At 38.8% G+C, this 27,655-nt stretch overlaps 1 protein-coding gene across 3 annotated transcripts in view; it reads left to right on the forward strand.

Moving 5' to 3' along the window:
- Npsr1 (neuropeptide S receptor 1) overlaps nt 1-27,655 on the forward strand; it is a 191,206-nt gene that overhangs the window by 64,640 nt on the left and 98,911 nt on the right. The gene's annotated exons all lie outside the window — the stretch shown is intronic.

Raw genomic sequence — 27,655 nt, forward strand, 5'->3', positions numbered from 1 at the left:
TGCTGGTGGGACTGCAAATTGGTGCGGCCAATTTGGAAAGCAGTTTGGAGATTCCTGGGAAAGCTGGGAATGGAACCACCATTTGACCCTGCTATTGCCCTTCTCGGACTATTCCCTGAAGACCTTAAAAGAGCATGCTACAGGGATGCTGCCACATCGATGTTCATAGCAGCACAATTCACAATAGCTAGACTGTGGAACCAACCCAGATGCCCTTCAATAGATGAATGGATAAAAAAAATGTGGCATCTATACACAATGGAGTACTATGCAGCAATAAAAAATGGCAAAATCATAGAATTTGCAGGGAAATGGATGGCACTAGAGCAGATTATGCTTAGTGAAGCTAGTCAATCCCTAAAAAACAAATACCAAATGTCTTCTTTGATATAATGAGAGCAACTATGAACAGAGCAGGGAGGAAGAGCAGGAAGAAAAGATTAACATTAAACAGAGACATGAGATGGGAGGGAAAGGGAGAGAAAAGGGAAATTGCATGGAAATGAAGGGAGACCCTCATTGCTATACAATATTACATATAAGAGGTTGTGAGGGGAATGGGAAAATTAACAAGAAGAGAAATGAATTACAATAGATGGGGTAGAGAGAGAAGATGGGAGGCGAGGGGAGGGGGGATAGTAGGGGATAGGAAAAGTAGCAGAATACAACAATTACTAATTGGGCATTATGTAAAATTGTGGATGTGTAACCGACGTGATTCTGCAATCTGCATTTGGGGTAAAATTGGGAGTTCATAACCCACTTCAATCTAATGTATGAAATATGATATGTCAAGAGCTTTGCAATGTTGTGAACAACCAATAAAAAAAATAATAAAAAAAAATTTACATTAAAAAAAAATAAATATCTTAAAATTTGCTCTGCCTGTGATAAAGTTTCAAAACATTCATTCTTTGCATTATCTAGGACCTTTTAATTTCTGTAAGCTTCTCAGTATTTCCCCTTTCACAATTTATTTAATGTCTTATTATCTTGTCTTTCACCTTTTATTCTAGAATGTTAAAGTGTTCCCAAAAAATGTAAAAAAAAAAAAAAAACTCACAAAACAGACATTGCCTAAAATTTTAGTATGTTTCCTGAACTAAAATTTTTTTTTGGAACCCACATTCTTTTTCTGAGATGTTTGTGTTGTTTTCCACATACTTCATTCTAGGAAACCTTCACTGTATGACTCACTCATTTCACAAAAAGTTGTCTAACCAGCTAACATCTGAATAAATGCAGGCTTTTTATTTAGATTATTCTTACAATATCTGCACAGTACTGTCATCATTTTGTATGCAGAGAAGTGATGATCTGTGTTCACAAAGAAATCAGCTTCTCTCAAGCAGGAGGGAAAAAAAAGCATTGTCCTTTTCTCTGGGAATAATTTAAGTAAAAGGAACAAATTCTTTTTCCAGTAAATCTTTTTCTTCTTTATAAAAATTGGGTTTGCTTTTGTTCTCTGCTTTTGCTACAGCACTAGCACACTGTGTGACCTAGGAAAGGCACTTTCCCTTATTAAGCCTTTGCACTCTCATTTCTAAAATGAAGGGGTTCTTTCCATGATCTTCAGGAGACCAGAAGACATCTGGTTCTAATGGCCCCATGCTTCTAATTAGAACTTTCCAATAGTAAAAGTTGAGAGGAAGTTTTACATCCTCAGAGTTCTGCTAATTTAACAACTTTTACTATAATGAGGGACAATCACCTTTATGAATTAGCTTTGCCACTCAATAATGGAGTATTCTGGCTTCTGGCCCAGGCAGGAGGAATGTGGTTAATGGAACGTAGTAATAAGACTGGCTGTCATTCTCCTGTTGCTCCACTGCCTCACTCTGCTTCCCAGGTTAATATATTACAAGTCCATACTTCACTTATTTATTCCTTCCTTACTTTATTCATGCAACAAACATCATTAGGCATTTACTTTTTGGTGCTAAAAGATGCTATAGTCTATTTTGTTATAAGTTATACTCAAACAATAGAGCAAGGGGATAATTTTGATTTTTGTCCTAGAAAGTTCCATGGTTGAGTAGACTTTGGATTTGATTTGATGTAGCAAATCAGCCATGGTAAAAGGCAGAGGGGAAGCTCATCCTAAGCCTTGCTCGCTATCCTGATTATAAAAGCTGTATTAGTTTGCTAGGGCTGCTGTAACAAATAACACAAATTGAGTAGTTTACGCAACAGAAATTTATTTTCTCATAGTTCTGGAGACTAGAAGTCCAAGATCAAATTGTTAGGTGGAATTAGTTTCATTCTGAGGCCTCTCTCTTTGGCTTGTAGATGGCTGTATCTCCCTGTTTTGCTCATGGCCTTCCTTCTGTGCGTGTCTCTATCCTCAACTTCTCTTCTTGTAAGAGCACCTGTCCATTGAGCTCATTTCACCTTCCAGGCTTTATCTCCAAATACAGTCACATTCTGAGTATCAAAGTTTAGGACTTCAACATGTGAATTTTGGAGAGACACAATGCAGCCCCTAACAGATGCTTGCTAATAATTCCTGGAGAAATTCTGTCCTCGTGCACAAGAAAAGATTGTGACTTCTAGAAGCTTTAGTATAAATGTAGGAAGGAATCCTTCCCAGAACTGCTTGGCAAACCTTCCACATACCTCACTGACCTCTCTAGAGTTACTTTCTGATAATTGAACCAATATGTGTGAACAAGCGTACAGTTACACAATGAGCTAGAGTCAAATGACCCCCTCCTAGAGATTTGGCTTTCCTCACAACCCATGGACTCAATAGGTAAAATAAATATTTGAAATAAAAGCCAATGTGCTTAATAAAGGAAGACAAAGAAATGATGTTGGGCAGGTAAAACAGTACTATCCCTAACATCTGGGAGCTCATGTTAAGGCTTCAGCACAGCAGCTGTGAGGCTGCCCATACCAGGATTTCAGATCAGGGCAGAATGTACTTCTTCCCAGAATTAGAAGCCTCTTGAATATCGTTGAAGACTAAAAACATGCTATCACTGTCTGAGAAAAGTCACATTCGCTGAATTATAAATTTAGCCTATCACAATCAACTCAGGGCAATTTACACAGATAAAATAAACCACAATTGCATTCTCTTCCTGATAATCATACAATAAGGCGAGCAATGGGCGCCAACTTTCAGGATGTTCATAAGTATCTGCTTTCACCCTGACATCAGCCTTGTGAGGTAAATATTCTCACGTTTCAGATGAGGTTCATGAAGGTAAGTGGCCTGCCAAAAGCTTCCTGACTTGCACCCTGCCACCTTGCCATTTCAGTCCGGGGGACATGAGGAACCAAAAGTGCAGGTGGTTATTTTCCCCTAATGAGGCCTGACAGCCATCAAGCTGCTGTTCAAGACACTTTGAGAAGTGAATGGTCTCTCCACATCTCCAGGAGTTCTTGGGGTTACATTTTCAGGATCCTCAGGGGTAAAATAATTTAACATACAAGTACCTCAACTTCATCCTGCATAACTCTGCCCTTGGCTCAGTAATTAGCAACTCTGTTCTGGTGAATGAATGCAACCCCAGATTTTCAATATGAAGGATTGTCCTCCGTTTCTAAAATTAATAATGAAGAGAACAGTTACAAATTCCATTCACTTTCAGTTCATTTCTTATTGGATTACAGTTTCTTGGGCAATAAAAGTGTGACCATAGTTGGATAGACAGAGGCTGGACAAGGTCTATGATCAGTGTTTTCTTTTTCTTATTTTTTAGAGTTTTACTTTGAAATTATTATTTTTATCATCATTTTTATTTATATATGACAGTGGAATGCATTATGATTCTTATTACACACAATAGAGCACAATTTTTCATATCTCTGGTTGTATATATAGCATATTCACACCAATTCGTGTCTTCATACATGTACTTTGGATAATAATGATCGTCAATTCCACCAACATTAATTACCCCATGCCCCCTCCCTTCCCCTCCAACCCCTCTGCCCTATCCAGAGTTCATCTATTCCTTCCGTGATCCTGCTCCCTATCCCACTATGAGTCAGCCTCCTTACATCAAAGAAAGTATTCAGCATTTGGTTTTTCAGGATTGCCTTCTTGACTTAGCATTATCTTCTCTAACTGCATCCATTTACCTGCAGATGCCATGATTTTATTCTCTTTTATTGCTGAGTAATATTCCATTGTATATGTATGCCACATTATTTTTATCTACTCATCTATTGAAAGGCCTCTAGATTAGTTCCACAGTTTAGCTATTGTAAATTGTGCTGCTATAAACATTGACGTGGCTGTGTCCCTGTAGTATGCTGTTTTTAAGTCCTTTGGATATAGGCTCAGGAAAGAGATAGCTAGGTCAAATAGTGGTTTCATTCCCAATTTTCCAAGAAATCTCCATACTGCTTTCCAATTGGCTGCACCAATTTGCAGCCCCACCAGCTGTGTGAGTATGCCTTTTTCCCCACATTTATTGTTGTTTGTATGCATAATAGGTGCCATCCTGACTGGAGTGAGATGAAATCTTAGAGTGATTTTGATTTGCATTTCTCTAATTGCTAGTGATGATAAATATTTTTTCATGTATTTGTTCATGGATTGTACATCATCTTCTGAGAAGTGTCTCTTCAGGTCCTTGGCCTATTTATTGATTGGATTATTCTGTTTTGGGGGTGGGTTGTTTTGTTTTTGGTGTTTAGCTTTTTGAGTTTTTTTTATATACCCTAGAGATTATTCTATCTGATATATGAGGGGTAAAGATTTTCTTCCAAATGTAGGCTCTATATTCACCCCACAGATTGTTTTGCTGAGAAGAAACTTTTTAGTTTGAATAAATCCCATTTACTGATTCTTGATTTTAATTCTTGTGCCACAGGAGTCTTATTAAGGAAGTTGGGGCCTAATCCCACATGATGGAGAATAGGGCCTACTTTTTCTTTTATTAGATGCAGGGTATCTGTCTGTATTCCTAAGTCCTTGATCCATTTTGAATTGAATTTTGTACATGGTGAGAGATAGGGGGTTTAATTTCATTTAGTTGCATATGGATTTCCAGTTTTCTCAGCATCATTTGTTGAAGAGGCTATCTTTTCTCCAATGCATGGTCTTGGCACCTTTGTCTAATATAAGATAATTGTAGTTTTGTGGGTTAGTCTCTGTGTCCTCTATTCTATACCATTGGTCTACCAGTCTGTTTTGGTGCCAATACCATGCTGTTTTTGCACTGTAGTATAGTTTAAGTTCTGGAATAGTGATGCCACTTGCTTCACTCTTCCTGCTAAGAGTTGCTTTAGCTATTCTGGGTCTCTTATTTTTCCAGATGAATTTCATGATTACTTTTTCTATGAGGAATGTCATTGGAATTTTGATTGGAATAGCATTAAATCTATATAGTGCTTTTGGAAGTATGCTAATTTTGATAATATTAATTTTGCCTATCCAAGAGCAAGGTAGATCTTTCCATATTCTAAAGTCTTCTTTGATTTTTTTTCTTCAGATCTGTAATTATCATTATTTTATTAAGTTGATTCCCAAGTATTTTATTTTAAGTTTATTAAGAATGGGGTAGTTTTCCTCATTTTCCTTTCTGAGGATTTGTCACTGATATACAGGAATGTCTTTGATTTATGGGTGTTTATTTTATATCCTACTACTTTGCTGAATTCGTTTACTAGTTTTAGAAGTTTTCTGGTGGAATTTTTAGGGTCTTCCAGGTATAGAATCATATCATCAGCAAATAGTGCCAATTTGAGTTCTTCTTTTTCTATGTATATCCCTTTAATTTCTTTCCTCTGTCTAATTGCTCTGGTCAGTGTTTCAAGAACTATGCTAAATAGAAGTGGTGAAAGAGGGCATCCCACTTTTAGAGGGAATGCCTTCAATTTTTATCCATTTAGAATGATGTTGGCCTGAGGTTTAGCATAGGTATCCTTTATGATGTTGAGATATGTTCCAATTATTCCTAGTTTTCTAGTGTTTTGAACATAAAAGGGGGTTGTATTTTGTCAAATGCTTTTTCTGCATCTATTGAGATGATTGTATGGTTCTTAGCTTTAAGTATATTGATGTGATAAATTACATTTATTGATTTCCATATGTTGAACCAACCTTGCATGAATCCCACTTGATCATGGTGCACAATCTTTTTTATATGTTTTTGTATTTGATTTGCCAGAATTTTATTGAGAATTTTTGCATCTATGTTCATTAGAGACATTGGTCTGAAGTTTTTTGTTTTTTTTTTTCTCTGATGTGTCTTTGCTGGGTTTTGGAATCAGGGTGATATTGGCCTCATAAAATGGGTTTGGAAGTGCTGCCTCTTTTTTTCATTTCCTGAAATAAATTGGAGAGTATTGGAGCTAGTTCTTCTTTAAAGGTTTTGTAGAACTTGGCTGTGTATCCATCCGATCCTGGGCTTTTCTTGATTAGTAGACTTTTGAAGGCATCAGCTATTTCGTCATTTGAAATTGATCTGTTTAAATTGTGTATATCATCCTGATTCAATTTGGGCAAATTTTATGACTCTAGAAATTTGTCAATGCCTTTGATATGTTCTATTTTATTGGAGTACAAATTTTCAAAATAATTTCTAATTATCTTCTGTATTTCTGTAGTGTCTGTTGTGATATTTCCTTTTTCATCACATATGTTAGTGATTTTTCTCTCTTCTTCTCTTCATTCTCATGGCTAAGGGTCTGTTAATTTTATTTATTTTTTCAAAGAACCAACTTTTTTGTCAATTTTTTCAATTGTTTCTTTTGTTTCAATTTCATTGATTTCAGGTCTGATTTTAATTATTTCCTGTCTTCTACTGCTTTTGGTTTTGATTTGTTCTTTTTCTAGGGTTTTGAGATGTAGTGTTAGGTCATAATTTGTTGACTTGTTGTTCTTTTAAGGAATGAACTCCATGCAATGAACTTTCCTCTTAGAACTACTTTCATAGTTTCCCAAAGATTTTGATGTTGTATCTATGTTCTCATTCACCTCTAAAATTTTTTAATCTCCTCTTTGATGCCTTCTGTAACTCATTCTTCATTCAGTAGCATATTATTTAGTCTCCAGGTGTTGGAATAGATTTTATTTCTTATTTTATCATTGATTTCTAATTTCATTTCATTATGATCTGATAGAATGCAGGGTAGTATCTCTACTTTTTTATATTTGCAAAGAATTGCTTTGTGGCATAGTATATGTCATAGTATATGATAAAAATATGATAAATGAATAAATAAATGAAACCAGACAAAAGCAAAGTTAGATGAAAGAATAGAAACAAACAGATTCCCAAATAGTGTTGGCTAAACAGAATCACGTAGTGAGGACAGCCTCAGGTTTAGTACAAAGGAGAAGGAAGATAACTGACAGTAACTGCATGAGAGACAAAGTAAGTAACATCACCTTTCTAGGAAAAACTAGACAAGAGAAAACACATGTGAGCTTGAAGAAATGACCCGTCCCATAATTAAATACCTTGTCCTTTTATAATAAGCACATAGTCAGGTATCAAATGACATATTAGGAAATCTATTTTAGAGAAGTCTATTTTAGAGAAACATCCATGTGCTGATGAGAAAAAAAGTATATTCTGTCCTTGACAGTTGGAATATTCTATATATGTCAGTTAAGTCTAAGTTATTGATTGTATCATTGAGTTCTATAGTTTTTTTGTTCAGCTTTTGTTTGGAAGATCTATTTAGTGATGAAAGAGGTGTGATAAAGTCACCCAAAATTATTGTGCTGTGGTCTCTTTGACTCTTGAACTTGAGAAGAGTTTGATGAACACAGCTGCTCTGTTGTTTGGGGCATATATATTTATAATTGTTGAATCTTGTTAGTGTGTTTTTCCCTTGAGAAGTATGTAGTGTCCTTCTTTATCCTTTTTGATTTACTTTAGTTTGAAGTCTAGTTTATTTGATATGAGGATGGAAACCCCTGCTTGCTTCTGCAGTTCATGTGAGTGGTATGATTTTCTGCAACCTTTCACCTTCAGTCTGTGAATGTCTTTTTCTATATAATGAATCTCTTGAAGGTAGCATATTGTTGGGTCTTTTTTTTTAAATCCAATCTGCTAATTTATATCTTTTGATTGGTGAGTTGAGGCCATTAACATTCAGGGTTATTACTGGGATATGATTTGTATTCCCAGCCATTTTTGATTATTTTTGGCATATTACGTGACTTGGTTTCTCCTCTGATTAGACTTTACTTTATTTAGTGTAATCCCTCCCTCTGCTGATTTTCATCATTGTTTTTCATTTCCTCTTATTGGAATATTTTGCTGAGGATGTTCTTTAGTGCAGGCTTTCTCACTGTAAATTATTTTAACTTTTGTTTATCATGGGAGGTTTTTATTTCATCATCAAATCTAAAGCTTAGTTTTGCTGGATATAAGATTCTTGGTTGGCATCCATTTTCTTTTAAAGCTTGGTATATGTTGTTCCACAATCTCCTGCCTTTGAGGGTCTGGTTTGAAAAATCTGCTGAGATAGGAATTGGTCTCCCCCTGTATGTGATCTGATTTCTTTCTTTTGTGGCTTTTAAGATTCTATCCTTATTCTCTATGCTAGACAGTTTCATTATAATGTACCTTAGTGTAGATATGTTGTAATTTTGTACATTTGGTGTTCCGTAGGCCTCTTGTATTTGGTTTTCCAATTCGTTTTTCATGGTAGTCTGCTTGAGAAATTTTCTGATATTATCTCGTTGAAGAGATTGTGCATTCATTTGGTTTGAAACTCTGTGCCTTCCTCTATCCCAATAACTCTTAGATTTGGGATTTTGATCCTGTTCCATAATTCTTGGATGTTCTGTTCATGATTTCTTACCATCATCACTGTGCAATCAACTTTATTTTCCAGATTGTGTACTTTGTTTTCATTATCTGACATTCTTTCTTCCAAGTGATCTAGTCTGTTGATCTTACTTTCTTTCGGCTCCTGCAGTAGTCTACTGGTCAGAATGGGCAGTCCTGCACCAGAGGCTAGGCTCTAGGGAGTGTCTGCCCCATTGGGAAAGGGATGGACCAGGCCTGCTATGTGCCTGGGCCCCACAGAGACCAGTGTGGATGTATCTGGCCAATGTTTTCTTTCTTACAAATCTCACTGTCTCTTTATTAATTCCCAAGGTGTTTTTCTTGTTGTTTTTTAAACACAATTTGGTCATTGTTTCAAAATTTCAGGCATCAACACTTTTTGATGTTTAAAATGTGTTTGTGTAATATACTTTTTAAGCTAAGCCAACTCAGATTTATATACTCAACTATTTATCTAATATGCCTAAAAATCTCCTTTATGCATATCTTAGTTGACACCAACATACCACGTCTATGCGGTAGCTGAGGACAAGCCATTCTAGATTCTTCTCATACTGCATATCCAGTCCATCATGAGCTTATCTGATCTAAATAATATGATATGTGTGTGTATGTATATATATGTGTGTGTGTATGTGTGTATCTCATAGCCAAATACTTATCATATTATCACTTTCACACTGGTGGGTTATTTCATCTCTTGCTTGGAAGGATTCAAAAAATATCCTTCTACAGGTCTTCCTGCTTCTATATTTGCCTTCTTATAGTCTGTGCCAAGGGTAGAAAATCATGGACCACAAGCCAAAGTTAGTCAGCTGCCTGTTTTATGAATGAAGTTTTATTGGAACACAGCCAAAATAATTCTACCATGCTAAAATTTACTTTTTAATAGAGCTTATTGTTGAGCATTTGTTCACTGAGTATTTGTTTATGTATTGTCTATGAGTCTTTTTGTGCTAACATGGAAGAGTTGAATAGATATGTGTGGTCCATAAAGCCTTAAATATTACTATCTGAAACTAAGAAAAAGTTTGCTGACTGGGGCTAATTTTACTTTAGCAACCTGAAAAGTGCTTACAAAATCAAAGTCAGATCAATTCAGGCCTCTGCTCACATTCTTCCCATGACTCTTCATTTTAGAGGAAAATCCAAAAGACTACATGATCTGAGTTTTCTTTTACTTCTAACTTCCTCTCTTGCTGCTTTCTCCTTTAGTCACTCCAGTCCAGTCCAAAGGATCCCTTGCTGCTCCTCCAACATGGGAGGCATATTCCTATCTCAGGACCCTTGCATGTGCTCTCCCTTCTACCTGGATGTTCTCCTCCCAGATAATCTACATGGCTCATGTCTGTCAAATCTTTGTTCAAATATCAGTTTCTTAAGGGTCTTTCCCAAGCCAACCTAATTAATAAAGCCCATAAACCCCAAATCCCAGCATTACCAAATTCTTTTATCTTTCTTTATTTTTCACCTACCTTTAGCAATTGCCATATCCTACTATAGTTTACTTATTTATGGTGCTTGTTAAATTTTAGTTCATCCTCTTAAGACTATAATACAGGAACTTTGTTCTCCAAGAACATGGAACAGTAGTTTTTTTTTTTTATAACAAATATTTGTTGAAGAAGTGAGTGAACAAATGAGGAAATTGAAAAATGAATATAAATGTATTCATGGGTCCTCTCCACAAAGCACTATGGGACAATATAAAAGTAGAATGTGATGTCATTTTAAGTCAAGAATTTATTGCCTACATTGTTGAAGGAATTCAGGAAGAACACTGTGGAATATAATTGGCACTAAAATGACTAGTATAACCATATGTATAAAGCAGATCTAAGAAAAAAAGAATGACATGAAACAAGCTTTTGGGAAAGGCTGCATGGAACAACCTGAGCCACTCACAGAAAAATGGAGAGAATGAAACAGACCAGAAGGGGGTGGGGAGGACCTCCCAGTACTCCAGGGAAAGGCACGGCACAAGCAAAGGGATGCCCGGAAGAGCTATCTCCAAGCAGAAACCAAAGGTTACTAGTCAGTACTACTTGCAGTCCAGGTTTGAAGTTTTGGTCTTTCTTTGTCAAACAGTGAATCCATAGGACATTGAGGAGCTTGACCTAACTCTGTGGGAAGGTCTGTGCCGTGAAGGCAAATTCCTTCCTATTCATATATGGATTTTATATACAGATACCTATAAATATAGATGTCAACATAGATAAATAACATCAAAGGGACCTGCATTTTTTTAATAAAAAGAAAGAAATTATGGAATTAGTGATCTACTAGCTAAGAGCAAGAAGCACTAAATCAGTCAGTGGTATTTTATCCTTTACATCAGTGATATGTCATCAAGCCTCCCCATGTTTAGATATTCACCAAATAAATGCAAAAACCTTGTGCCAGATGCCAGAGTTCAAGTGGTACAAACAAGACAGTGGTCCTACCCTGGGGAGCATAAGTCTAGAGGGGATGGCAGAGAATAAACTGGACAAGAGGATAGGAGGGGCTCAGGGAGCAGCCTCCTCCTCTTCCTCTGATTCCATGATCATGAAGCAACCTTCTGATGGCTGCTTCAGTCTCAGATTGTTAACAGGAACCTGCGTAGGTGTGGGGGAGAGAAGGTGGGCTAGATCATCAGACTGGAAGCTCAGTTTCTAGACCTGCCCTGAACAGGGGTAGCCCTAGGCCCTAGCAAATTAACCATCAGAAAGTGACAGGAATATCAGAAATGTTGTAGGATTATTGACTGTTGATTATATCAATTAGTGTGTGTGTTGGATAAAGGACTATGAGCAATATGCCCATGATGTAATGTACACTGCAAAACTTAGATAAAATGCAGAACTTAGCTAGACTTAAGTTAGTGATGTAAGAGTCTACACCTGGGCATACACACCTGGACTCACCCAGTTATCAGCTGCAAGCACAACTGAACTGGGACTTAAAAACCCAGAATTTTGGGGGGCTGGCAGGAGCATCTGGGACCCTTGGGTGTAGACTCAGTCAGGAATTAGAATTAGGATGTGTTTCTGAAATGTAATGAGCATTAATAGAATAGATTTGATTGAGTCTAACTGTGCCTCAGACCGAGTCTGTAGAAACTGCTCTTGACAGAGAGCCACCCTGAAGGTGTCTTACAGACCTTCTTGGGGACATGGGGACATTTTCCTTGCTATTATATATAGGCCTTACAGGAAAAACATTTTCTTTGGATTTTCTTACCTTTTCCTATGTATTTTTCTCACTTTTTCCTTGTTTTTAATTTTTGTTCTCTAAGTCTTCCCAATAATAAAGTGGTCTTGATTTATCCTGGATTTGTTTTGTGGGATTGCTGCTAATTCGACATCTCTATCTCTCTCTAGACTCTCCTTTACATCACAGAAGAGAAACCTATGTTTCCCAGAAATGTTTTTCCCATCTTTTCTCAGGTCAGATTCTGTCACCCAGGGGTACACACAGGAGGTCTGGAAAACAGATGAGGAGACACCATCATTCTCCAGTGACAGGGCTAATGGAACAAAAGCAGATGGCAAACCTAAGATAATCAGAATTTTCTTGGCTAATTCCTGCAAATCAGATGATTTCCTGGTGCTTCCAAAGGTTCTAGAAGTTTGGAGACTCTAGGGTTATCTCCTAAGACCTCAGCTTTCGGTGCTGTGAGCAGATGAGACCATGGCAACAGCGTCCAGCCATTCAGACACTTGGCCTTTATGAACTCAAGCCATAGTTCCCCTGACTATGCCTCCTAGGGCCCTCTTCCCTCTCTAACTCCCTGCCTTCAAAATTCTTCCTGCTTAGAAAGCTACTTTCTGAGCAAAGCTGACAAGTTTAGTAAGTTTATAGAGGAAAGATTCTTTTGACCCTCATCTCAAAAGTCCTTAGTGCTTAGATCCTTGTACTAACCCCTAACTCTGTGGTGTCCTTCTTTCCAGGAAGGTACAGAATGGAGAGAAAGAAAGGAAGTAAATTATTGTCCAAATTATCTATGTCTAGATTCTACTGTTACTGACTAAACTGCCCTTTTTACTTCCTGGGTTGGAATACAAAGGCCATGAATGATCAGAAGTTTGAGAAGAGGTGACCTGGCCAATAAGAAAAAGCTATTGGTCTGATAGTGGATAACTGAGAAGCTATCTTTGCTCTGAGGCTTCAAGCCTCAGAAATACTAACCCTGGGTGTACTGCACACAAGGCAGTCCGCTACACACAGCAGGGGAGGAGGATATTCACAGGAATAGTCTTTCACTGGGAGGCTTCTATATAACAGGGAGAATAAATCACAGTTGTAAATTGAAATGGCACATGACAGAAGAAAAAGATCCCAAAGAAAAGAATCCATAAAAGCAAGTGCTAAGAGGGTTTCACAAGTGAAATTATATTCTGGTAAGAGAATTCAGAAAGGCCTTTCTGGAAGACACAGATCTTAAATAATGGGCAAGTTTTCAAAGAGAGTTTGGGGAGGCCATTGTGGCCTACAAAGGGGGGTGCTGAAATGTCCATGGTGTTTTCAGACAATGATATGCAGGTTAGCTGGTTAGAGAACAAGGACTGCAGAGGAATAGGTTCATAACACAGCCACGTACCACTTAACAATGGGGTGTGTTCTGAGAGACGCATCATTGGGCAATCTCATCGCAGCATCATAGCATATACTTGCATAAATCTAGATAGTTGGGGTCAGTTCCTCCACATGGCTTTTTTTTTTAACTTGGAATTGAATTCAGGGGCACTTAATCACGGAGCCACATCCCCAGCCCTTTTTTATATTTTATTTAGAGACAAGGTCTCACCAAGTTGCTTAGGGCCTCGTTAAGTTGCTGAGGCTGGCTTTGAACTCACAATCCTCCTGCCTCAGCCTCCCTAGCCTCTGAGATTACAGGCATGCACCACCATGCTCAACAGGAGACGTGGTAAACGAGATGCATGAGGCCACTGCAGGCAGAATGTGGCATCCTATTCTAAGTTAAGTCTCTTTAATTTTCTTTTGCAAGTAGGAGTAGTACTCTAAAATAACATTGAATATTGTAGTAAATACATAAACCAATAACATGGTCATTTATTATCACTGTCAAGGATTAGAGAGCGTACAAAACTGAATGTGTTATACTTTTATACGTCTGGCAGCACCAGAAGCATGCATACACCTGAGTTATGTGTTGTATATGTAGTGTTGATACCACTGTGATATCACTAGGCCATGGGAATTTTTCAGCTTTATTATAATCTTTCAGGATGACTCTCATACGTGTGGTCCATCATTGACCGAAATGTCATCATACAGTACACAACTGTATGAGCCCTAGAGAACCTTACAGGATCAGAGGATGGTGATTCCAAATCATGCTGCCTATCTAGACAAAGCAAGAGTAGTCAAAACACATACAAACACACACACACACACACACATACACACACACACACACACACACACACACACACACACAACCTCAGCCTCACACTAAGAATTTAATTGGCTTTCAACATACTAAAACATTTGTATTCTCTCAGTGCTCCCCAGACCTACTTGGGTTAAAAAACAATGAGACGATGCATCTGAAATTCTAGCCTAGGGTAAGAACTTTTTTTGTTCCCTGATGTCATTGTTTGAGTGAGCTGAGCCTTGGGCCCAGGCTTCTTGGAGGAGGGTCTCCCCATTATCCCAAAGCAGCCTGGAAGTGATGGAAAAGATTCTACAGCAGCATTTCTTTAACTACACATTCTAATCAGAGGAGAACCTCAGCAAAAGAACTGGATCCTACTTTGACCAATGAAATTAGAATCTCAGAGGTTCGAACCTGAGCATCACTATTTCCCCATTAATTATTCTGGAAACATCCACACGATCTGCCCCCTATTTCTCCACAGTAACAGGTTTGTATTTGCCCATTTCATTTCCGTTTTTACATTGTACCTGGTATTAGAGCCTCTTGTTCACTACCTTGCTGTCCTTTTGTTTTTGGGTACTCCCTTTTCCCTCGCCCTCACCGCACAGCAGTCTAATACGTGGTATATACTTCAGTGATTTTGACTTCAATGTCAAAGACCACAGACACCTCACTGAAAATGACTTCTCCACTCGTTTTCCACTTCTCATTGTTGCGTTTTAATCTTTTCTTCACACTGTAGCCAAAGTGAACTTCTCAAAATTCAAATCCACTTAATTTTCAAAGCTGGGTGGTTGGTATGATTGATACCTATCTATCTGTATATAGAGATATATAAAGACAGATTTAAAGATAGATTTAAATAATTACAATTAACTTGCCATTAGTTATAATATTCCATTTATTTTGTGCATGGGGAAGACATTGATAACTTATAAATTTCCCTGGTGATTGATAAATGAATCCAGAGTTAAGAACCATGACACCAAGTGCAAGTTGAGGCCAGACCACAAGAGCCTCCAAGACCCAGAACCAGGATTTAGAATGCAATAAAATTGGACAATAGATAATTACTGAAACCTTTGAGTGGATAAATAACATAAACAGAGATGTGCTAAAGCTCACAAGCCAAAATGACACTTGTGGATTTGAGAACGAGACTTAATTACTTCTGAGAAAAGTTATTTATTCATTTCTCAATGGGCTTATGTAATCATCTTAGTTCTGTCTCCAGTCTCCTTCCATTCGTAATTATTTTTCCTCCATTTACTTGCCCTGATATCCTTATAGTCATTTGGGTATCTGTCAAAAGGCTACATTTCAGTATATTAATTCTCTTGGTGAGTGAAAGAACTTGGATTCCATCTGCTAGTTTTATTAAAATCCAAATGGGAAAAAAAAGAAATTTCTGTATTATCTAAGGGATCCATGTGAGGTGCCCAGCCCCATTAGCTGTTGTCTGTTGGAAAAAGATTATGAGTGGCATGATCTTAAGAAGGCAGCCTTTTGGTGGTTGTTGAAAAGGATACCAGAAAGGGCTGGAAGGCTACTGCCCTGATCAGTAGCCACGGTCCCTGGTTTCTACAGTCAACAGAATTTCAGCTGTGAAATCTAGCCTGATGGAACAATAGAATGCAACTTTTGATTTAATAATTTAGAAACCAAGGATATAATCTCAGTTTCCTGCATGTGCTTTCATCTCTTAAATGTGTCAGCATAGTCATGGTTTTGCCAGCACAATCCTGTAGAATGGGGAGATGGGGAGCGAGGGAATGCCCCAAACTGTCCTAGACAACAGATGGAGAATTCAAGTTAACATGTCTGACAGAGCAACCTAGGGAAGTCCTCTATGGTACCCCATCCTCAACCCCACTCCAAATTAGAAATTCTAGGAAAAATAGTTTTAAGTAATAATTCAACTCATCAACACAATGTGAAATCTCTGTGCATTAGAAATGGAGAACATTCTCAGAAGAAGATATTAAATCAATCAATATGAAAACATGTTCAACATTTTGAGCAATTAGGGAAGTGCAAATCAAAACTATTCTAAGATCCCATCTCACTCCAGTCAGAATGGCAGCTATTATGAAGATAAACAATAATAAATGTTGGCGAGGATGTAGGGGAAAAGGCACACTCATACATTGCTGGTGGGACTGCAAATTGGTGCAGCCAATATGGAAAGCAGTATGGAGATTCCTTGGAAATCTGGGAATGAAACTACCACTTGACCCAGCTATCCCTATCCTCGGTCTATACCCAAAGGACTTAAAAACAGCATACTACAGGGACACAGCCCCATCAATGCTTATAGCAGCACAATTCACAACAGCTAAACTGTGGAGCTAACCTAGATGCCCTTCAGTGGATGAATGGATAAAAAAAAAATGTGGCATATATACACAATGGAATCTTACTCAGCAATAAAAGAAAATAAAATCATGTAGTTTGCAGGCCAATGGATGCAGTTGGAGAAGATAACATTAAGTGAAGTTAGCCAACCCCCCCCCAAAAAAATGCTGCATGTTTTCTCTGATATAAGGTGACTGACTCATAGTGGGGTAGGGAGAGGGAGCATGGGAGGAATAGACAAACTCTAGATAGGGAAGAGGGGTCAGAGGGGAAGGAAAGGGGCAGGGGTTAGCAATGATGGTGGAATGTGATGGACATCATTATCCAAAGTACATGTATGAAGACATTAATTGGTGTGAACATACTTTATATACAGAGATATGAAAAATTGTGTTCTATATGTGTAATAAGAATTGTGATGCATTCTGCTGTCTTGTATTTAAAAATAAAAGCAATTTAAAAAAAGTAATGGAGAACAAATCTTTAGGTGGGGAAGCTATGGGAGTTGAAGCAGAACATAGTGAGGATAAAAATGCACTATTTAGAAGTTGACATTTTCACTCCTCTGTGATGAAGTCAAGTTCCAGCTCAAGAATGCAGAACTGAACTCCCCAAGCAAACAAGCCTGGGGCCAGCAAAGACAGAAAATCACCCTGCTGGCCAGAAAGCCATCCATCTACCCCAGGCCTTGTCCCAGGTGACTTCAGAAACAGGAACTTCAAAAAATACAATCACAAACCCATAATGCAGCACAGTTGTACCACACACCAGGCATGGACATGGCCAGAAGTGTTCACTGAATGCTCCCAGGGAACATCATTCACATATACTAGTTCTCTTATTCTGGTCATGGTTTGCTATGTAACAAGCCATTGTAAATGTCCATGGCTGAGAACATTGGTTTATTGCCTCTTGTGTTTTGGGAGACTATGAATTGAAATGGGACACAGCAAAGCAGCCCATCTATGCTCCATGATATCTGGGACTCAGCTGTGAGTGCCAAAATAGCATGACTGTCTTGTTGGAGCTGGAAGTCCACTGGGAGCTTAGAAGGGCTGTCAGGCAAATTCTTCAGTCCTTCTTCGTTTGGGTCTCTCCAGAGCTTCCTCTGTGGGTGGCACATAGGATCCAAGAGCCCCACATAGAAGATGTAAATATTCCTATGACCCAGGGTTGTAAAATTAAAAAGTATCATTTCTACCACATTCCATTGGTTAAACAAGACCTCATCACCAGCCAGGACTCAAAAGGAAGAGACCACACTAGGGTATAAATAGCATGAACCATGGCTTACTGGGGGACCACTTTGGACACTAACAATTATACTGTTGGAATTGTGCAGTATGCCAGTATTTGTGGTTTTAGAAATTCTTGTGCAATATACCAGACTGTGATTGTATAAATTCTGGTGTAAGATTTAAATAAAAACATGGGTTAAGAATAAGTTAATTCAATGGAACCCTTCAGAATGACCATAATACTGCCTCATAAAGAGACCTCCATGATAGAGCACCAAAAGACTCTCTTAGTGTTCCCAAAGTTCTCCTGGAAGATGAATTTGAAGAGAAGAAATATTCTCCTATCAGAGCTGGGTTATGAGCCCTAAGCAGAGTCTACCATAAGGCTCGCCAGATAAAATTTACAGGGTTACCCATCTCAGGGAATCCTGATAAGCCCCTAGAGTAAAATACAGTCAGCGTCAGGGCTAACTGGGTAGGTAGCTGCCCCATAATTTTAAATATGCATTGAGGAGGGCCAAGGAGACTAGGAGTTAAGTGAATGATTTACTATCATTTGGAAAGACATAAGACCACTTGTACAACTTTAAGAAACTGAACCAGGATCACAAACCTCCCATCTCAGCCCAGCAACAGCAATCTCTGAAAAGAAGCACCTCGCCAGGCTGGTTCAGTTCACAGGGAAGATGTGTGTTCAAATTAACACAAATGACAAGTGCCATTGTGCTCCCTCTTCCCAGAGGAAGATTAATTGAGGACACCTGATGTGAGAAAGAGCGTAAAGGAGCCTGGCTGTCAGAGCAGGCATTCTGCATTGTGGCAGGTTCTTCTCTGTCTGGCACTTCAGAACAGATCAGGGATATGATGGACTCATAATTTGGTCTGCTTGAAAGCTAGCAAAGAAAGAACACCTAGTTTAGAAAGATCAGGATTCTGAAGCATATAAAGGCAATGCTATCTCTACCAGCATGTGCTCTTGAAATAAGCAGATGTAAAAGTAGTTCCAGAAAGTTCTTCTCCCAAAGAAATCTTTTGGATAGCCAATCAGGTCCAAATGGATTATAAAATAGCCCAAGCATGAAAACATTCAAGCATAACGGACAAACACAGCCTCTCACCTTATCTTAAACTTGGCAAAAGTGATGCCAAATGTTCACAATATTCCATTTCCCAGTCTTCCTTTCTGGATGAGGTCATGTGATATGTTCAGGTCAGTGAAACATGTGAGTCCATGAAAAACCTGTATAGAATTGTGCTGCCTGTCTTTCTGCTTAGGGTACGAAGAATAGAGCCCATCTGTGGAGACAGCAGGCTCTTTATATCAAGGCAGCCTGGATCACTGAGGCTCTGCATTTGAAGCTTATTTGCTACTGCAGACTCATAAACTTCACCAATTCCATCATTCCAAAGGATGTGGTAGGTTTGTACTAATAGCCTGGGATACCTATGGACATCCCTCTCATGTGGTGGCCCGTAGGATGTAGCACCAGGATGGGAGAGTTCTATGTTTACCTTGGAGGGATTTTAGCAGGCATTGTTCTGGAATGTACTACTATGAGAAGAAAATTGGGCGAAGCCAGTGTCAAAATGAGGGAAATCATATTGGTTAAATCCAAAGATGAAAGCATAAAAATTCTTGGAGGTATGATGAGTGGGTACAATCCAGAGTGGGAACTTCCAGGGTATGGTACAAATTGTGCTTGGGATTGAGCTGATTAGGACTTCATATACAAATGGGCTGTCGACACCTCAGTTCCCACTCAGTACAAAACACACTTGAGATGAAAAGTGTACTGTAAACTATCAGTGGAGAGTCTTGCTTCTTGGACCATGAGGTCCTTTAACAAGGGTCTTGCTGTTTCTGCCTACACTAGTATATCCAGCATAGGAAGAAACACGCATTCATCATGACAATCCTAGGAAATGAACGTAGGCAGCACACCCCTCCAGGCTCTGTACCTGGTACCATGGAGAAAACAGTATTTTTCAGGTAACTATCACCTCCCTAATTCAACTCTTATCTAAGAAAAACAAGAAAACACACAGTTAAGGAGCGGATTCCAGAGGCAGGGTTTATTTTTGGTACTACTCCTGTCATTCCTGGTTTCCATTAAGATATCTTACAAGTTAATTACTTGACTTCTTTCTGCTTCAACTATCTCATCTGCCAAATGGAGATAAAAGTAGTTCCCAGGCTGGGGATGCAGCTCAGTGGCAGAGAACTTACCTAACATGCATGAGTGCCTTAGCTCCATGCCCACCGGCACAATTAAAAAAAAAAAAAGCAGTTCCTTTTTCATGAGTTAACATAAGAACTATACTGGATCATGAAGAAAAGTACTTAGCACTATGTACAGGAAACTTTCGAGTACTGGCCAGGAATCCCCACCTGTGTCTTTGCCTCCTCTCTCTGCAGACCTAAGACAGCCACTTCTCCTCTTTCAATACCTGCTGTGCAATCCCTGGGGTCCCCACTCTGAGATGGAAGCATAAGGACTATTTCTATTTTCTGTCTCTGGAAGTCCTGGGTCTCCGACTTGCCACCACTCTTGCCTGCTTTTCACCAACAGGGGCACTGGGAACATATTACCTAAGGTCCCACAACTGCTGCTCTGCTAGCAAGGTTTCCTCTAGGAGTAAGGAAGCCAGATGACTTGTCACTGGTATGCTTTATGGACCAGAATATCCCCCACTTCCCAGGACATTTTATCTCCCACTTGTTCCTAATGTCTGAAACTCTAGCAGACAAGGCACATTCATTTGACTAAAATACAAAACTCCCAGGAAGAAGAAGTCTTATCTGTCACCAATGCCTCAAGATAGATCAATTCCTCCGATTCCTTTGCTGAAAGCAGGTTAGGTGAAAGGTACATGTAAGAAAAGATGAAGAACTTGGGTATTTAAAAGGCAGCTGAGAAGTAAAAGGATCCAAGTGAGAGTCCTGAGGGCCCGAGAGACGGTCACCTACATGACCTAGAGTTCCACTTACACCTGCTTCCATCCAGCCATTGTCCTCAATGAAGGAAACAAACCAAAATAAAACAGAATCCCCAGACTCAGTAGGTCCCTGGGAGCCTCCCGAAGAAGAGCTGAGCTTCTGAAGCCTGAGGCTCCAGCAGGTATAGTGTTGTTCTGTGAGCTGGTACGGGTCGTCCACATACAGTAAGTAATCAGTGAGCAGGGGCAGCAGGCAGGAGCTCTGGCCCCAAAGACCTTTTCATTAGGACTCATTCTACTCTGCACAGGAAATTTTGAGCACTATCAAGACTGTCAAATGCCTACTTTACTATTCATTAAAAAGACCAGGATCCCCTGACCCAATAAAAGTGCCACCTTGGCCTTATGGGGAGTGTAAGCACAGGAATAAACACAAAAGACAATAAAATCCAATGGACAACCTCATCCTGGCAACATATTGCTGGGCAATAGTTTTAAGCTTTTTAGTTTACACACTTAAAAATTATATTGAGGACCCAGAAGAGCATTGAATTAGGCAGGTTAACAACTACACACATTTACCATTTTAGAAATTAAAATCAAGAAATTAAAAGCATATTCATTTATGAATTCATTTTAAATAATAATAAAATGTTAACATAACCAACCTGCACTTTGAAAAATAACTATTAAAAATAAAAGTGCCTGCATGACCATTTGCTTCCTTCCGTGCCTGTTTCTGTATCCGTCAGTTGTAATATTACTTTCCATGTGACGTGGAAAACTCCAGTGTATACTTGAGGGAGAACAATAGTTAAAAGGAACATAACAGCGTAGGATTGCTGTGAAAATAGTTTTGGCTTTTCAGACCCTCTGGATGGCTCTCAGGGACCCCAGGAGGCCCTGTCCCACCTGAAGTCCTCTGTGTTAGTGGATGGTTTTCAGTGATTGGACTGCTCTGAAACCATCCATTCCTTAGCTCTTGAGCACCACATGCAAATCTCCAGGGCCAGAGGGGAAGGTCATAAGTACCTTCTCCATGAGTAAGGACATGTCTGGATTTAAGATCAAGGCATCTTGGAGTCTGTATGCTCATTAGATTAGCATAGCATAGAACAGCTGCAGGACTCTGTTCAATTTCTGTATTTGTGACTCCACAAGAGAAGCAGCTGTGGCCTGAGGAACACAGACTGAAAAGGACAGATGTAGGGAAAATCCTGACATTCATCTGGGATTTCCTCATTTGTAAAATAGAGATCAAGTCCAAGCACTGTACAGACATGGCCTCACTTAAATCACAAACATGCAAAACTCGGGAGATAGGGTTACCTTGTTTTATAAATGACAAATGAGGTGTTCAACACAGTACTCAGTAGACACCAAGTGACAGAGTCCTAATGTGAATGCAGGTGTGACCTTGAAATCCATGCATTTTCTAGCCCTACTGACACGGTGAGAAGGTGTCCAGAGTCCAGAGGGGAAAGAAAGAGATAGAGGATGAAGTTAGTTCCAGAAGTTTGTCCAGAGCCCACAGATTATAGTAATCATGTGCTCTGTTTTGGATCTGGTGTGCCCACTAAGGTTCATATGATAAAAGCTTGATCCCCAAAGGAATGGTACTGAGAGGTACTCTCATGAAGGGAAGAATCCTGGTCTCTCCAAGTGAGTTAGGTCTCACTACAGTGGATTAGTTTCCATAAGAACAGGTTGTTAAAGAGCAAGCCTGGCCCTTCCCTTGACTCTTGCTTCCTCTCTTGCCACATGATCTGTTTTCCATATACTACTCATTGCTTTTGCACATGCTTTTGTCATCTTGTGACACAGTGTGACAAGATGAAGTCATAAGATCCTGCCTCCAGCACTGGGAGCCAAAATAAACCTCTTATCTATACAAATTACCTAGCCCCCAGCATTTTGTTATAGCAACACAATGTGGACTAAGACGCTATGTTAAGAATGTAAGAACACTCAATACCTAGTGAATACATGTGGAATTTTAAAAAGTGGAAAATAGAGTGATGATCTGGCTAATTGCCCCAAGCAAGGGTCCAAGTCCCCAGGGTACATATCTGTGGATGTATATATGTATGCTACACCTCAGAAGGGAGGGAGGAGGGTGATGCTTCTTCCTCTCTTTTCATTTGGGATGCTAATATCTGGCATAATTTGTTGCCAACCATTTTTCTCTCATGACTTAGGAGAATGGAGGCAGAGGGTTAGCATACTGAGCATTCAGAGCACTGGCAAAGGAGCAGATGACCTAGAAAAGATCTTTCCTCAAAAACATAAAAAAATTTAAAAAGCCATAACATGCTTTCCCTGGATAATAATGACATCCTATCTCTAGGCACTGTTAAGGAGTTTCAGAAATATCGTGGTATATGAAAAAAAAGTGATTTTTTTCATACAGCTGCTGCGTACTCAATAAATATATATTTCAAACCTGCTTTTTTTAAATGAGGATTCAAATTGTATTCTCATACGGCTCCCAGAGTCTGTCCCTAAATCGCACACAGATTGTTTCCATTCTCTTATGCAAAAAATGTAGATGGACTTCCAGTTCAAGATCATGCCTGGCTAACAGCCCGCAATGCAACCTGTCCCATTTTCTCACTTTAAAAATGTGAGGGGGGGGGGAATGAAAACTCTCATTACTATGGAAAACCACCAGTGATAGACAATCTAATGTCAGAATCAGAGAGGAATTGGCACTGATTATAAAGCAGATGGAGCTGCATTAAGAAACACCAAGCCAAGGAGCCCTCTGTGCCACACCTAGATTAGATTCACAAAACACAGACGTCAGACAAAGGCAAGGCAGAGGTACAGGCCCCCTGTGCTGGGATCTGACCCACCTGACCAGAGGATGCTAAGCCTCAGATGCTACCAGGGAGCAGGGCATGGACTCTAGACCGTACTCTTTTATCTAGAAAGGACGGGGAATAGACAGGATGTAAGAGTAGATACAGCATATAAAGTGATCTTCACTCCCACAAATAAAGAGCTAAATACATTAAATAATGATATCACTGCTGTGATGGGAGTCATGTGTGGTGTGCATTTATGTGTGTGTGCCTAACTACAATAATTCAGTGACCTAATAAATCAGGCAACTGAAGGAGAGAAAAACCTCCCTTGGATAAAGACCCTTCAGAGACACAGAAGTGGCCTGGTACCACCCACAATGACCTGCCTCCAGATGCACGGCAGGAAGGGAAATGATTTGTTCAGTGAACAAATCAATGAACAGAGCCTGAATGAGAGTGATTTATTTGCCATATCTACTTCTAATCACCAAATCTGGAAAAAAAACTGGCTATTTTTTGAGGAAAAAAAATAATGAAAGAAGGCATACATAACTTGTAATTTTAAAAGTGAACTTTATACCAAGAAAATGGAAACAACATCCGGAAGCTTCAGAAGAAAAGAAGAATCTCTGAAAAAAAGATATATACTAGAAAAAGACTTCTTAAGGCAAAGAAATCATTTCCTTGATGTGAGAAGACATAAATAGGAAGCATGTCATCAGCAAGAGAGCAGGAAGGGTAAAGGGTAAAGACATGAAAGGCAAGCAGAGGGAGGAGAGGACCTGCTACTACCACACTTGAGGCAGCAGCGACCGGAGAGGCAGAAATCCAATGGATCACTGCAAAGACTAGTCAGAGATGTCTTGCAGAAGGCCAGGTAAAAGAATTGGGAAACGGAAACCTCGTCAGAGGAGACAGGAATGGAAGACAGCAGAGTGCTCCTAGAAGAGAAACAGGATTCCATGAAAGACAGGGAATCAAACCTGCAAAGGAAGAAACCCTTCCTGAACTCAGAAGTGAGGAGAGGCCTGGGTGAGCAGGTCTAAGGGCTCACCACTTCTAAGCACAGCAATGGCATCATCCCACCCACCACATCCACCTTACGGCTTGCCAAGGCATTTTTACTCATTTCATTCCAAATGTATACACCAGGCGCTGCAATTATCAAGGTTAAAGAAAAAATCCCCAAAGTTTTAGGTAGAACAAAAGTGTTTACTTATGATACCTACAGTGATTTTAGATTTCTTTGAAAAACCAAGTATAATATATCATAGAAAGATAACTATAGTTTTTACAAGTATAGGTTGGGGTCCAGGGATTTCCTATGTTACATCTTTGAGCATGAAGGCAGACATATGACATATGCACATATACTAAGGATTAAAATCCACGACATTAATATTGAATGCTTCAAAAAAATACCTAAAGGTATCCCACAACCAATAGAGAGTTGGAGCAGAATTAAAGGCCTAAGATCAAAGAAGTCATGATATGGATGTATTGAAACTATTGAAATGCAGACAAGTATAAAAAATCGTTGCATGTAGTTATATACTCAAAGTATATATCAAATATGATACTAGAAAAAGAACATATATTAATGTACTATCCCCTCCATGTATCAATTCTATTGAGTTTCTCAAGGAATTTTTAAGTATGGGTATAACGGTTTCTAAACAAGGATACAATTTGTAACATTAGTTACAAAATGAAGAAAGGTTAAGATTAGAATAAAACAATATAGGTTGCTTAAATAAAAGATAATTTTATCCATAATGAAATAAAATAGAGCAATGGAGATAAAATTCAAGTACAGGGTAACAAGCTGTGATATGTCAGGTAAAAGAGCAAGTTAAAACCCAATTTATAATTCTACTTTGGAAAATATGTATATGCACATGTATATGTATATATAAATAGAAAATAAAGGTTAGACCTCTGTGTAGTTAAATGTTAGACATTATTATAACTGAATGAAAAGATTTTGCAAGCTTGTTACTCTATTTTATGCTGGTTTGTTTCAGACTCATTTAGATTTTATATTTTTCCTGCAAGTTACATGTAAAAGATTTAAACAGAATATGGTATATTTAGATTTTCAAGGGTAGAGACAGAATTGTAGGGACTACTGTGAGGTAATTGATAGGAATCAGGTGGGAGATGATTATGGAGGAAAGCCAAACAATGGCAGTGGGAATAAGCAGAAGTGGGCAGATTCCAGCAATTCCAGAGAGGAGGACTGATGGGGTTGGAGACTGGTGGGCACAGGGGAACAGGCTGCAGATAATCGCCATGCAGTGTGCCAGCCTGCATCAGTGCAGATGAAAGTACCTCGCTGCTAGGTGATCCATCTGGGAGGAGTTGGCAAGTCTTAGAAGAAATCATGCCTCCTCCAAGTTTTAAAGGATAAGGAAGAATCAACTGGACAAAGGGAGGAAGGCTCGTTCCACCTAAATGTTCAACTTGTCTCACTGTTGTCTTTCCCAGCCAAATTGCAAATACACTCACCAAATTTGAATTAATATTATTAAAGGGAGAGGAACCTGGGAGCACATTCAGTCAGAGCATGGATAGCAATCCCCAGACAGTGCTGCCCAGACAAGAGTGCTTTGCAGAATGGAGCTACTCTCTGCTAAGCGCCTCATTTACTCCTGAATGGAAAGCTCCTGGGAATCAGGCATCAGTCACGCATAGTGCAGTTACGGTTTCTAGGAAAATTTCATTTGACCCCAGTGACTTACAATAACAGAGTAACGTTCCATTGCCTAGTCGTAATCACTATGACCTTCTTTGGGACTGAGGTGTCCTTTCCCTAAGGACCTGCTCCAATATGCCATTCAGCAGATTGGAGCTCCTGTCAGAACATAAAGTTGTCATATTGACAGGTTCTCCCTGAGGGCCCCAAGTAGCTAAGGATTTGAACAAACCATCCATTTATGTGTAGAATGAAGAACAAATCTTCAAAATAGCAAATAAAATAAAGGTTATCTATAATTATGTTTTTAGCAGACATTTGAAGTAGGAATAGGTCATTGGAAATTCTGTTTCAAATCATAACAGAAATTTTTTATCAGAAGATTTTTTTCACATTATCTATTCAGCATTTTTACCAGTCATAATTTATAACAATAAAAATAGAAATAATCATAATAAAATAATGTGAACGTTTGCTACTGGTTACCAGGCCCTGTTATGAACATGTCTATAACAACTACATGTAGCAGGTAAATAGATTCCTACAGGTTTCAGAAAGAATTTTATCTATTTTATTGAACCAAAATTGATATACTATTCACACCAAGGTGTTAGCAAGATAGTTTTAAAAATAGAAGACTATCAAGAAAGGGCATCATCCACTGTTTTCACTTTGACCTTTGCTCTCAAAAGTCACCAGAACTGAATTGTAGGCAGGTTTCTCCCAAAGTGTAATTAATGTTGACTTATTATTTTATCACCTCCATAACTATATTTTGAAAATGGCATAGCTAACATAAAGGGATTCTTCTAGACACTGTGGCCATCCAGTCACAGAAAGAGATTCAGAAAAGAAACCTGAAAACTCTAGAGAGGAATGCATGTTATGTAAGTTTTCCCATAGAGTTGGCAGCCTTTGTTCAGAATTGGTGATGAGCTCATTCAGTTCTATCCCATAGGCCCACACAACTTCACGTCCTGACATCTGGTCTCTCCTCCCAGGATCTGGAAGTTTTCTTCCTTTTGATAAAGTATGAAAAGTTTATAGGGAGAAGGTTCAGAAAGAAAGTAGATAGTGGGATTCGAGGGGCCTGTGTTGAGACTCAGGAAGTTAGACTTTTTTAAACCACTCACTCTGCAAATTTATTCTTGCTCAGGTAGTTTTAGGAACAATGCTTTGAGAACCTCTGGAGTTGAGGATATGGTAGGATGCCCACAGTGGGTATGACTGTGGAGTCATAAAGCCTGGGGTCAGACTTCACCTCTGTACCTAAACAGGTGGGTGAACTTGGAAAGTTGATTAACTGTATAAACCTCAGATTCTTTTTTTTTTTTTAAACAGAGGCAACAATATATGAAAATCAAGTCCTATAGTGTCTATATGGAAAAACTTAGCTCAGTGTGTGGATTATAGTAGACAAGCAAAAAGAGGAGTGATAGTTATAATTGTATTACATAAAACATATAAAACATGTAGTG

The sequence above is a fragment of the Urocitellus parryii genome, chromosome 3 (assembly GCF_045843805.1).
Source record: "Urocitellus parryii isolate mUroPar1 chromosome 3, mUroPar1.hap1, whole genome shotgun sequence".
NCBI lineage: Eukaryota > Metazoa > Chordata > Mammalia > Rodentia > Sciuridae > Urocitellus > Urocitellus parryii.